Below are 13,890 nucleotides of genomic sequence, written 5' to 3'. Positions count from 1 at the left end.
CACAGGAAATTAGATTAAAATTTTAAAATTAGATTGCCAAGATTTTCAAGCGACCATAGGATCCATGTGTCTTGCTTTGGGTCCCCCATTATGAAGGACTTTTCAGAATACTGATGTTTGACACCTTTTGAAAATATTTCAGTTTTATAAAGTCTTCTATTTGTCCAACCTAAAAATCTATAATACATTTTTGAGAAGGATTTAGCTAGACTTGAAAAAAAAAAAAAAAAAAAAACAACAACAAAACCAAAACCAAACAGAACAAACAGGACTACTCTTTCAATTGCATTGTTGGTTAGACATGCTATATATAACAAATTATGGGATATAAATTTTCTTTAAAAAGGTGGATTATAGTCATTCAAGTCCTGTCATATTATTTATTAGTGTAAAGCATTTACATGTAATACTGAGAGGCACAAACTGAGCCTTACAGGTCCTCCCTCTTCACTACTGCTTTGCTGTTTCTTTTATAAATCCAATGAATGTTTAAGTTTCATTGGTTTTCTTTCATAAAAATTTGTAGAACATGAGACAGTGCCACTTATAGTCTTGGATAATTTATCTGAGATTTGTAAATAAACCAGTCCTGTTGTTTGGGGCTTAGATGATGAGTTTCAGGGCAGAGGAGGGATGAATGGAGTAATTTTTCCTCCTCCAGTGCTGGAAAAGATGTCTGGTACCTGATAGCATTAGACAATCCACTCACTACATCTGAGACACTAAGGCAGGCTTGTAACTGTGGCTAATGTCTATGTTGTGAAATTCAGGGGTACTTCTCAAATCCCTTTGAAAGCTCAAACAATGTTTTGATTTGGTGTTGGCATAGAACCTGAGCACTCCAGTCCATCTTACCACCGTTTGACTTCCAACAGAAGAAAACCAAAGTGGGAGGGTGAGAAGAACACTGGTATGGATGGTGGGGGCAACAAGGAAATTTTCAAAGTACAATTTACCTTGATGTCTAGACCATGTTTACTATGACAGATCAAATTTTTAGGAAAGCCCGGAAAATTCTCTATACACGATTTTCTCTTCTGCAGAATAAGAGTTGGAAAGATCCTGGAAACGTATCTCTCTTGCATTTTTAGAGCAGAATGAAACATAAACCCAGGTGAATGAAACTTTATTTCCCTTTTCTTTAATTCTGAAGTCTTGTTTCACTCAGTACTATTTTATTGGTTTAGTTGTTTATGAAAGAATAAGAAATAGTCTTGAATACAGAAAATTTCCTAATAAGTGTTACACATGAACCTGGCCATAAATTAAATGTTTATAACATAGCAGTGGACAATAATAAGAACAAGAAGAACAGTTGAACGCAAGGTTCAATTTTTTTTCTGATGCTGTTAGAACCTTTCCTATTGTCTTCACTACTTCAAAAGTAGATCTTTACCACAGTTCTGTACAACATCCAAAATCTTATCTAATACCTGCATCTGACCATTGTACAGGGAAAACAGCAACATGACAAAACATTTCATGAAAGGAATTTTAAAGTTCTTATCAAGAATATAGTCAATTGCATAAAAATGGAGATTGAATATGCTAGTCTCTCTATTTTCCAGTCCTGCTCAATTTCCTTGAATTGCCAGCCTGTGTAAGAGGATCTGGGACACCAAGGAAAAAAAAAAAAAAAAAAAAAAAGGACAATTATTGAAGTTGTCACTGGAAACAGTTTAGATGAGCTATCAGGTGAGTACGGTTTTTGCTGTTCCAGTGGTACAGATGGCAGGAACAAAAAAAAATTGTGGATAAACATGCAAATCTGTAAGCTTTGTCCAAAAAAAAATTTATTAATAGAGGGGGTGCTATGTCTGCTTTGCAATTCCCCTTTCACTTCTTACCCACCAGGCGAAATCAGTCCTAGGGAAACTGTGAAGGAAGTCTGTCACTAAGAGTAAGTTGTAGTTGAATTAGCAATCATTGTTAGTCCTTCATTTTCTTTCTCTCTTCTGTCCCTAATAGATAGATATACATTTACAAATGGCAGTACTGAAATCAAATGTCCAGACAGGACTTGGAATGTGTCTGTATACTGTGTAACTCCACTCTTCTTGTGATGGTCTATGTAAAAATGTATTGATGACACTGTACACTGGGTAAGCCCACACAGCTATTCCTTCTGCTAGTTCTTCCATGTCCCACAGGCATCAATTTATACATCTTAGCTTTATGCATGAAATTCGTGTAGCATTTGGAGGGTAAAATTAAATGCTGTTTAAGATAACAGTTGAATGCTATCCACAGCTTTGAAGGTGGGAGGGAAATAGCAAAGTCCCATTTACTTTGATTGTACTGTTTCACTGCTCAGCTGAAATGAAGGAAATGCAACTCCCAACGCTGTTCAGAGAGAATCTGAATTCATTTGTGGGTACTTTGAAGCAAGTGGAAATAAAGACTCAGAGCAAATTCACTGTGTGGAGGAGGAACTGCACAAGAGCAAATCTTTGTCCTCAGCTATGGAACTTTATAGCCAAAGTTCCTGTCTACGTATGTATATGCCATAACTCATCTAACAGCATATATATTATATGTTAGATAAATATACAGAAGATTTCAATATGAAAAATATTCTAAACTATTCATGTAAAACTTAGGCTTTACTATGTGATTATCTGTACTGGAGTTCCAATCTATGAGGCAAATAAGTAAGAAAAATGATGGCTTTAATTTGCTAAAACAGGTATTATGCAAAGTAGAAGATTTTATATTTCAAGAATAGTAGATGACTGTTTTAGACAGTATGTTAAGATCTACATTCTCAACGGGTTTCCTGGACTCAGGCCCAGAAAGTGAGTAAAGTGTATTGTAAGTTAAAATGGAAGCAATTTTGCTGTTCCTAGAAAAGATAGTATGAAGTATTTTGCCTTGTGTCACTTCTCACAATTGAACATAAGGGCACAAGAATTTCTAATTTTTATTAAAATGCAGTAAAATAAAATTTTACTGTCTGTGGTGAACCTCTCATAGAAAAAAATCATTTGGAAATGATGCAACAGAATATAATTTGGGTCTAGCAGATAAAGATGATGAAGAAAAAAAGACAAATGCAGAACCTATTACATTCAGTGTTGCATTGAATGTCATCAGCTCTTAGACTAAGTCTGAAAGACTCAGTTGCCATTGACATCTATGGAAGCTAATCTTTAGCATCTCCCAAGTGCTGAACTCCAAGAAGAGATACAGAATTAGCAGTCTGCTGAGGTAGGAAGAAGAGATTAATTGACAAAATATTTCTGGCAACATAGTACTTTATTAACTTATCAGTTGAAAATACGGGATAACTTGTTCCCATTGGAAAGAACAGTGAGGAACCTAACACAGAAAATAAAGAAATAGAGCAAAAAACTGGATGAAAAACTGATATGAGCCAGCAATGTGTGCTTGCAGCCCAGAAAGCCAATTGCATCCTCGGCTGCATCAAAAGAAGCGTTTCCAGCATGTCAAATGAGGTGATTCTCCCCCTCTACACCACTGAGAACCCACCTGGAGCACTGTGTCCAGCTCTGGTGCCCCCAGCATAAGACAGACATGGACCTCCTTGAGTGGGTCCAGAGAAGGGACACTTAAAGGGGACCTACAGGAAAGATGGTGAGGGACTCTGTATCAGGAAGTGTAGTGATAGGACGAGGGGTAATGGTTTTAAACTGAAAGAGGGTAGATTTAGATTAGATATGAGGAAGAAATTCTTTCCTGTGAGGGTGGTGAGACCCTGGCACAGGTTGCCCAGAGAGGCTGTGGCTGCCCCCTCCCTGGAAGGGTTCAAGGCCAGGTTGGACGGGGCTGGGAGCAACCTGGTCTAGTGGAAGGTGTCCCTGCCCATGGCAGGGGGATTGGAACTAGATGATCTTTAAAGTCCCTTCCAACTCAAACCATTCTATGATTTTATGATTCTATGATCATTCAAGAGACACATCTAGATGTTATAAATGCCTACATATTTGACTGCTGCCTCCCCTGCAGCCTAATCTAGGGCTGGTGTTACCTCCTCACAGGCACGTCTGAGTTAAATTTCCAGAAGATGGAAATCACAGAAATCAAATCTCTCACTTCACTTTTACCCATTGTTAAATTAACAGGTGCACTTCTCATTACCTCTTTCTATGTTTTATGTATGACTCATGGTTGTCAATGCATGTTTGGAGATCCTGGTGCCTGACTGCGGAAACAGGCCTTTCAGGAGATATAGGTAGAAAGATAGCTACTTTATAACCCCCAAGTACTCTCAGGCACAAGGTGGGCATTGGCATGCTCTGCTCTCCCAAAAGAGCTGTACTTTGGGGCATGCATAGTGCCAGGATGGGTTCTAAGGACTTTGCTGTAGCAATGAAGCTACAGGTAGAAAGCAAGGTGCCTAAATAATTTGTGGGGGGTTGTGGATCACTCTCTTGGACTTAGGTGTTGAAATACTTTCTTGAGTATGTTCCTAGAGCCTGATTGTTTCTGTTTAAGAACTAACCACATTTATCTTGTTTAATATTAGTCTTTTCTGTGTGTATGATATTTAAAAAAGGTTATCCCTTAAAAGATCCTAGGAAACCACTAATTTCTATATATCAGCTTTCTTTTTTTTTTCCCTCATGTAATAGCTATGAAATTCAGCTGGTAACTGCTTTCCGAAAATTCCTAAGAAGAGCAAACTCTGCTACTTGTTTCAGAAAATATTTCATCTAAGGTACAGGAAGACAGAGAATACACTAATATATACAGTATTACCTTGATTTTTCCTTTATACAATAGAAATTAATTATTTTTGCTCATTATTAGCTGATTATTCATGTCATATTTCTGGTGAGTTTGGATTCATTAACTAATATAAAGATTCAAGACCTGGTGTTAAATTAAGTTAGAATATAAATGAAATAAACAATCCCAGAATAATATCATACCATATAAAGATGAATAAACAATCATGCTATCAAAGTTCAAATATATTTCATCAGAGTTTATAATATCTATCAAGAAATGATAAACAGCATGTTTTTCTTACTTTTCTTTTTGGTAGGTGATAAAGGCACCATTCAAGAGGGGAATCGGTAGTGCCAGTCCTTTCCAATCTGCCAAGGATGCTTCTTCAGATTAAAAGTAAAAAGGTTGATGGAACTGTTAATGGAAGCAACTATAAACTTTGGAAATACAAACCATTTCCAAATTAGTGCTATCTCAGTCTTTTTCTTACACACAAGGCACAATTCCTGTTCTCAATTACAAGTTACCAAAAAATTTTTTCTTAATTTAATTATTTTACTGGATAGTGGAAAACTATCAGTTGTGCACTGTATTTCTTATAAGATTTTTCAAATTTGAGCTGACTACTGAAATAACATTAATCTATTTTGCTTTTAAGTGAAGCATTATTTCGGGTTATGCTTTCTCTATGTAAGTAGCTGTCATTTCAGCTAACCTTACAAACAATGTATTTTTCCTGCATTGTAGTTGCTTTAGGCATGACTGTTTTCTCATTGTATGTAACTACACTTTCTTATTAGAAATATGTGTTATACGTAGAAATAAACCTATGCATATAATACTTTATTAGAAATATTTAAGTCAGAATTAGCAAAGTGATACCTTAGTAAAAAGAAATGTCTGGATTTATTATTTATCAAGTAAAACCACCACAGAAGTATATCATTCTTTTATGATGATTCCACATTAAAAATAGAATTATCAGTTTATTTCAAATTACCATTATTTCAAGAGTATTTTGTGATTCCTGTTCTGTTAGTAAAGATGTTTTTTTTCCTAGAAAACTTAGCAAGATTTGTATCCCTGATAAGCTTTTGTTGTTACTAGTAGGAGGAGTGATCAGCAACCAGACACTGGACCGGTATCTCATTTCCTGTCTTCTTCAGGTGTCTATTAGCATATAGGAAGCAATTTGTTCATAGCATTAAAATTATTTCACTTGGTTTGGATGGACAGTCTTGTTGACTTGTTTTCTTGTCAAGACACTGACATGAATCAATAAGAACTCAATTTGTGCTACACACATGAAGTTGAGCTGGTCAACACACCACTTACATCTAAATGTGAGAAAGGAGAATCAATGTCTTGTAGTTTTAGATTCCTAATTATGTAACATTCTTGGGCTGTTTGTTCCCAGAACATAAAGATTATAAATCTTGCATGCAAAATATCATGCTAGTGTTTTCAGGGTATAATACTTGTTTAAATTGTCATGACACAAATTAAATCAACATGGCTACTGCAGTAGACACTGTTGGAAGATTTGGTCTAATAAATCTTAGCAGCCTTCTGTTCAGGGTTTAATAAGTTAACTTTTCATTTAGGCTGAAGTTTCTTTACCATCAAATTAAATTATTGATTAGTTTTCTCTAATTTTAATGTGTTATATACACAGAATCTTCTCCAGCATCTCACCTTTAAATCAATTAATTGCTTCCAAAGCAATTGGCTCATCTTACCTTAGTTTCAACAACATGTCTACATGAGACTCTAACTTCTAAATAATTTTCTTTTTCATTCTTTGCTTTTAGTCTCACTGGGCTTGCACATTGGAAACATTTTCTTTTGCTTCCCAGTATCTAGGGGCTTCGAATCAAGTACTTATGAAATCGCTGTGTCCTTCAGTTTTAACTGCATGTGTTGGTTGACTTTACCTTGAAGACTTTCGATTCTCATTGGCTTTTCAACATATAAATTAAATGTTTCACCTGAAATTTGATAGATCATAGATGCTTTCAATACTTTTACTCATTATCTGTTAAGTATATTCATTAATCAACATTTCCTATGTTAAATAAAAATGTATTATTCTGACACTTGAGATTATGGTCTCCTAGCAACTTTCTCAAACCAGCCCTTTTCATTTCAATGGGTCTAAGACCAGAAAAGAATGAAGATAGCCTTAATTCTGTATGTGGTTTAATCCTTCTCTTCATGTGGTATAACTTTAATTTATTAAAGGAGTTGATATCTGTAATTTCATTGGGCTAATGATAAAGTACAGTATTAAGCTTCCATTCTACACGTCAGTATAACCTGTATCACAGAGAGAAAAATCTTTTCCCACATATTCACTTAGAGCCTGCAGTTAGCAGGCTGATTGTTTTTCAGACAGAAAGCTCCAGCAAGGCATCTTAAAGGAAAAACTTAATTCAATAGGATTTTTCAATACCTCAGTAAGAATCAACTTTTCTCCATTTTATGTGCTGCTCTCCAACTCCACAAGGCTGCATGAGGTAAATTTTCTTGGCAATTTTCAGTTGCCAAGTGCCTTCTCCTTTTTCAAGTCCTTCTTCAGCTTTTCTCTGAAATTACTTCTTCTTATTTTAATTTCTGTCCATATGTCTATAGCTTTTTTTCTCCCAGACCATATTTTTATGTCTTATCGCAGCTCATTCTTACAAAACTGTGTAAAGTCTTCTCCTTAGGTGTCTGATCTTACAAACTCTGGCACCCCAGGGGACAGCTGCACTGCTTTCAGAAGAACAGGAAAGTTTATAATGGTACAATAATAGATCCTAAAAATAATAGTTAATAAACCACCATATATATTTTTATATTTATATTTATGTATGTATATAAGTATGTAGAAATCCATTCTTCCTTACTATCAGGGTGCAATTCTCATTCTTCACCGCACTTGAATTTAGGACTGAACAGATCTCTTTGCATTGGTTGGCACTTACTCCATAGCTCCATCTTCATCGACAAGGAAAGCAGGACTAATGACAACATCTTTTCTATGCATACTAAGGGTATCAATTTCAGTATCTGAGCCTGTTCTTGAATTTAGATTTTGTTAGCCATCCATATTGTTTACAACAAAGTTAAATACAGACATACAGGATATATTCCGTCACACTCTCAGCGGGTAAGACTGGATATGCCCAGGGCTTTAGTATGGGCTCGAGTTTTTGTTTTTAAAACCTGCAATGGACAAATATAGGTAGCTTGAGTGAACTATCCTCTAGGAGGTATGCCAAATTCAGCTTTTCTTTGTTGACACACTGTCAACGTCCTGGCCCTGTGTGGTTTGGAGCCAGAAATAAGGTTGGAAAGAAATAGCTTAAGAGATAGTCATACCTAAACCCAGTCTAGGCTTTGCCCCAGTGTCCTTGCACGGCAAAAACTTGAATGGGCATGGGGAGATGATTTATGTAGCATTGTTCTTAGCAAATCATATGGATCTTATCTTGGAAACATGGACACCAGCAGCTGGAGCACTTTTGCTTATTCTACAAGTCACAGTAGGGAAACCATGCAGGGATTCTGCCCCGGAAAAAAGTGAACTGAAGACATACTGAAGCAGAGAGCACTCTGGGGGCACTCACAGGCCCTTCTGCAGAACCAGTGATGTCAAAGTTGGAGCTGATGTTCCTTTATGGCTCCCTTACTTTACTGATGTCCATTTTCTGTGGAAGTTAGTATAAGAAGGCAGCATGCGTCCTCTGTCTATAATCATGCATTATTGAGATGAGTTACATTGCACAATCTGTGCGCATAGTTGCAATACATGGGGAGTGCTTAACGTGAAATATATTTGAAATTACTTAGAAATTAAGTCTCTATGATTGTTTCTAGACATACATATAGATATACTCATCTGAGCACAAGCATTCAAAGTCTTGTTCTGATGGATAGTGAGTTTACTAACATAGACGGGGATTGTGCAGTGTAGAGTGACCACAGTAACAAAGAAACAGGTCCAGACAGGTTTGGTTTTCTAGTATAGACATAGTGTTGCTGTTAAATCTGATGAAAGACTGAATCTGATCAAGTCAACAAAACTCAGTTGGATCCAGATTTTGCTGTTTTCTCAGTTTTTGAATAAAGGTTTCTCTTTTACGACTTTTTTTTCATCACCAAATTATATGCTACTTTTGTGGATACAGATATAAGACCAGATCTTGCTCTGTTATTAGTTCAGTGATTCACATGTTTGGAGAAATGTTCTCTCATCATGCTATGTTAAGAACAGTCAGATGGAGAAAACAAAAAGGGAAATAGAAGACTTACAGCAAGACTTAAAGCAGTATAAGCCAACATTTACTTGCTGTCTTAATCTGCATTTTGCTACTGTCAGCTGCCTCTCTAAAGGCTAAATTCAACCCCATTTTGGAGTTATCGATGAAATTCATTCTCCCTACTGGAAAATAATTCTTCTTTCTGGTTCCTGCTGCTTGCTGGCTACTCTTCTGGCTTCTCTGCTTCAAACTTTCTCCATCCCTTTTCATTTTCACCTGAATATATTCTTTCCTATGTCTCCTTTCCCTCCTTCAGCTATCAGAATTGAATTTAGTATCTACACAACTTAATGCAATGGAAATATAATAGGGTGGATTCCATATGCTATACAGATTAGAATTAAATGAAATGGCATACACTTTCAAAAAGTAGCTTTTAGTCCCATCCTTTATTTCTGTCTTGTTCGGATAAACCAGAATGGAATTAATAGTTAATTACCAGTTCTTATAAAGTAAATCCTATTTTAAAAAATAAATTAAAAAAAAGGGAAAAAAAAAAAAGGTAAGCCTGTTAGACAATGAAAATTAGTGGCTGATAACTATGGGACATTTTTGTATGTTGAAGCATTAAGAAAGAAGGGAAGAAGGGAAGGAAGGAATGATGAAGGGAGGGAGGAAAGAAGAGAAGAAAGAGAAAAGAGAGAATGAAGGAAAGAAAGAGAGACAGCTATGTAAACCAATTACATTTTGTTTAACCTCAAAGGAAGATTTTTCTCTCCTGCAAGTTACTCACGCACTTGCTATGGAATCAGCATCGTGGGTAAGTTGATAGCCTCTACAGGAAAGGAAAGAATGGCAAGCTGATTACTTTATGGTTATTTCACAAAACTGATGAGACAGCAAATGATATTCAATCCTATTAAAAAGAATAAGCACAGCCTTCCCCCCCCCCCCTCCTTTTTATTAAAACAATCCTACATTTCTTGCACTGGGATTGGATGATATGATTCTACAATTCAGGCAGTCTGCAGAACATCTGCAACGAAATTGGTTTTCTGTGGAAAACTGATGAATCACTTACTGCCAATGACTGGAAGGAAAAATACTTGTTTATGCCCTTATGTAATGAATTTTTATGAGGTGAAGTTTGCTGTTTATAAAAAATACACTTTCAGTTGCTGTAGATGTAAAATAATAGAATTCAGGATTTAGAACAATGCATTACTGAAGACAGTCACTAACAGAGTATCATCTGCTTACAAAATGCCAAAAAAGGGCTTTTACTCCTGTAATAGAATTAAGATTTCCATCCATCCTCTAAGATCTTACATGAGAAAAAAATAGCAGGGACCATATTAACACTGTTACCTTTGTTATCGTATCTTAAAGTAAAATGAATATTTTTGTCAAAAAATACGTATTCTGCTTCAAAAAGTAGATCTGAAACAGAAGAAAATTATGCTCATGAGCAATTCCTCAAAAAGCAAGCAATGTCTTTCTGTCGTCATGAACAACCAAGTATGTGCTCTTTGCATGTCCCTTCACAAACAATCTCTCTCTTAAGCAAGAGTTAAACTGATAGCTGAGGGTAAGAACTGACTGCTTCACAGTCAAATGTGTCTTATGACAGTTGTATGTTTGCAAATTAATTAGTGGAGGCAGTTTTGAGAATTTAACTGAAATAATTGTTTTATTCTTACATTGGGGGATGGGAACAAGAGCTGAATTTGATTGCTATGATCATATAATTTCTTGCAGTATCTTGAGATATTTCAGTAGAAGATGTCACTGTTTGAATGTGATTTCTTTTTGGATCCTGCCAAACCATTCCAGGAATAGCTGTAGGTGATTGGAAATGTGCAGATATATTTTTAATGACTAATGCATTTTGCATTTCTTTAGCAAAAGCTGTTTTGCTGTGTAACTGAAAAACTTTAAGTGCTATTTTCTTCATATCTCCTTGTCCTGATTCTGCAAGTACTGCTAATGTACCAGTATTTCTTGGATCAATTTATAAGTGTATAGTTATGAAGATGAGTTTTCATGACACTAAACAATGGCACAATGAGCAACCTGCATTCCTTTGTGCCTTGACAAATGTCTACCACCTTTTAAATTGTTACATGGTGCCTGCTGTTGCTCCTATCAGTCACTGGGATTGTAAAAAGGATGTAACTGAGAAGGCATGCTGCAGGTCTATCCATACCTTCTGCAACAGCCAGGTTTGCTTAAACCTGTAGACAGCTGGCCAAGCACGACTTAACTGTTATCCTATTTTCCAGAATGCATGTAATAGAAGCTGTATCACTTGGCTAATTGCCCGTCTCATGCTTGCATTTGCAGCATGCTCTGAACATTCAAGCATTGCTTTTGTAGAAGAAATACTACTCACCACATGGGACTATTTTGTCCTCTATATATGGAATTAACAGCAGTGAGTGCAAAGCTTATGCATGGAAAAGGAACTCTTCAAAATGCTCATGCTGCTTACCCTGAAGCCACAGTCCTCTAGAGCTCTGATCCCTGTGTCCAACACCACCCACTGCCTCTAGCCTGGCCCTGTTCTGATCCTTTGAGTTAATATGGAACAAATCAGAGATGGGTTGTTATTACTGATAGTGTAGCAGTCAAAGATGTTAGAGCCTGTTGTGAAAACTATCCTGAAGTGATAGCAATTAGTTACTCTCTGAATCTATCTCTGAACCATGTGACTGTATTTTGTGGGGCAATCCATGGGATCCACAGGCTTCGGTAGAAGCCTACATCAGAGGAGACTGAAGGCAGGAGTTATCAATAAATATTGTGCTCACATCATACAGGCTTTTGCTAATTACAGAGATTGATTTGTGGATATTATAACTGGCTGTGGTAGTCACTTATATGACTTACCCACTTAAGTACAAACAGACTGAAACCTTTTTTTCATTAATGCAAGTGTCTTTTCAGTAGCCTCCAGGTCTGCCTCGTGTACACTGCCTCTTATGCCTTGTCGTGAGCCATACATCTCTACCCAGATAATTGGGTCTCACATAGCATGTTCAAGTCAGATGTTGTTCCAGTTGTGGTTTAATGCATCTGAAAGATGAAGATCACCAGTGATAAACTGGGTATCAACATCCAGAATACCATTGTTGTACCTTACTGTACCATGCACAACCATGACTAAAGACCTTACATCAAGACTGGGTATAATAGGAGAGGATTTCTTCAAAGTAATCATGTAACAGGCAGTAGACCTGATTTAAGGCAGAGCAAGTTTCCAAACTCTTTGCAAGTCTTTAGTGCTAATACAGATTCCAATCTGAGTCAATACTGCCACAAACACTACTTACTGTCTTTATCTGTTGCAGTAAGAGCTCTCCTAGTCACAGAGCTCCAGTGATTGCCCAGCCTCTTGGCAGAGAAACCTGATCCTTTCCACACCCCGTCTTTAGGCCTCGAACAACATCAGATCTAACTACAGAGGGCAGGTTAACAATCTTGTTAGGGAATCAGGTATATTTACCTGAATCTTGTAAGCTGTGACTTTTCCATTAAGACAATATACCTCTGAAGGTGATCCTTGACACAGTTGCACCACAGGTATGCACCCAAATGTACAAACAATTCAGAGATGCTAGGTTCAGGCTACTTCCTTGGCAGACTGTGCCCTGAAAGATGGGTTAGGGAAGATTTCTAAACAAGATGGCACCAGCTATTGGCAAGTGTCTAAAAGCTAGGTGATATGACAGGACACTTTGGTCAGTTTAATCAAACCTGGCAGTTCTGCAGTCAGAGGTTAGACAGAGGGTAGTAATGAATATGGAAAATGGCAGAAGAGTCAGTCTCTTCCTCTCTCCCAGGCTACTGCAACATACTATAATTAGTTCTCCATTATAGCTCTTCCACCAGAGCATAATGCAGAGACATTACCAGACTGACAACCTTTTTTATCCTGACAGATCCTTGAAATGTCTCCCTGAAAGTAGACTGATTCAGTTGAGATGAATGGTAGCACGCTGGCCAACTTGACTGTTCTCTAGACTCAGGATCAGAGCGGTATGCAACTAGGGATTTCATACTTATTAAAAACTACCTGCAAGATTTGGAACTACTTGTACTTGCTGTTGCACAACAAGTTTGCCCATACCTCTCATCTGAAATGGTGCTGCATTCTGTGTGCAGTGAACAGACATTCTGAGCAGAGATACAAAACTGCAGGTGTGCTCAAGAGAATGGAAAAGATACTGCTTTGCCTAAGCAGATGCCCTACAAGTATCTTTGTGCACATTTGTGTAGGTATCTGGTTCCAGTGTCCCAGACTGAGCAGGAGCACCCCACAAATGTCTTCTGCTTGACTGCCATCTATTTGGTCACTGTGTCAGGCTTGCGTCAGATCCTGCCTCGGAAGGGGGCTCCCCTGGAATGGTGGAAATTATCAAAAATACAATAACAATTTAAGTGACAACATCTTGGGAAAACTCTCTTGGGAGGGTGAAGGCAGGCAGTTGTAATCTACTTGACCAATTCTAAGAGCTTTTTCCTGGTAATGCACAAGGGGTTGACATTCAAAAGGTACAAAGCACCATTTTGAAACTACTCCCTGGTGTTTGGTTGAAAGCATTATGACTTGCAGGAGCCCAGGCTACCATATTTTTGTTATTAGAAGTAAATGAACATCAGCTTTCATATCTATCATGGCAGTAACCACATGACCCTATCCTGTGTGCCCACAATACTCTCTTAGTACAAGTCAAGACAGCTTCCTAACAAACACACAGCAAAGTGTAACAGTTGACAATTTAATGCTATGACTAGTCTGCTCAAAAGGAGGATTACTGAAAAGACAATTTGCTTTGGAACCTAAAATTGAAGAAACTTTTAAAGTGAACTGTAACTATAAACTAGTTGCCCACTTTGCATTTTAGTCTCATGAGGATCACCTGTCAGCCAAACCACTAAATAAGCATAACTA

This window comes from Tyto alba, unplaced genomic scaffold, assembly GCF_018691265.1.
Source record: "Tyto alba isolate M040663 unplaced genomic scaffold, T.alba_DEE_v4.0 Super-Scaffold_9, whole genome shotgun sequence".
Classification (NCBI taxonomy): Eukaryota; Metazoa; Chordata; class Aves; order Strigiformes; family Tytonidae; genus Tyto; species Tyto alba.
Note: the sequence above shows the minus strand (reverse complement) of the source record.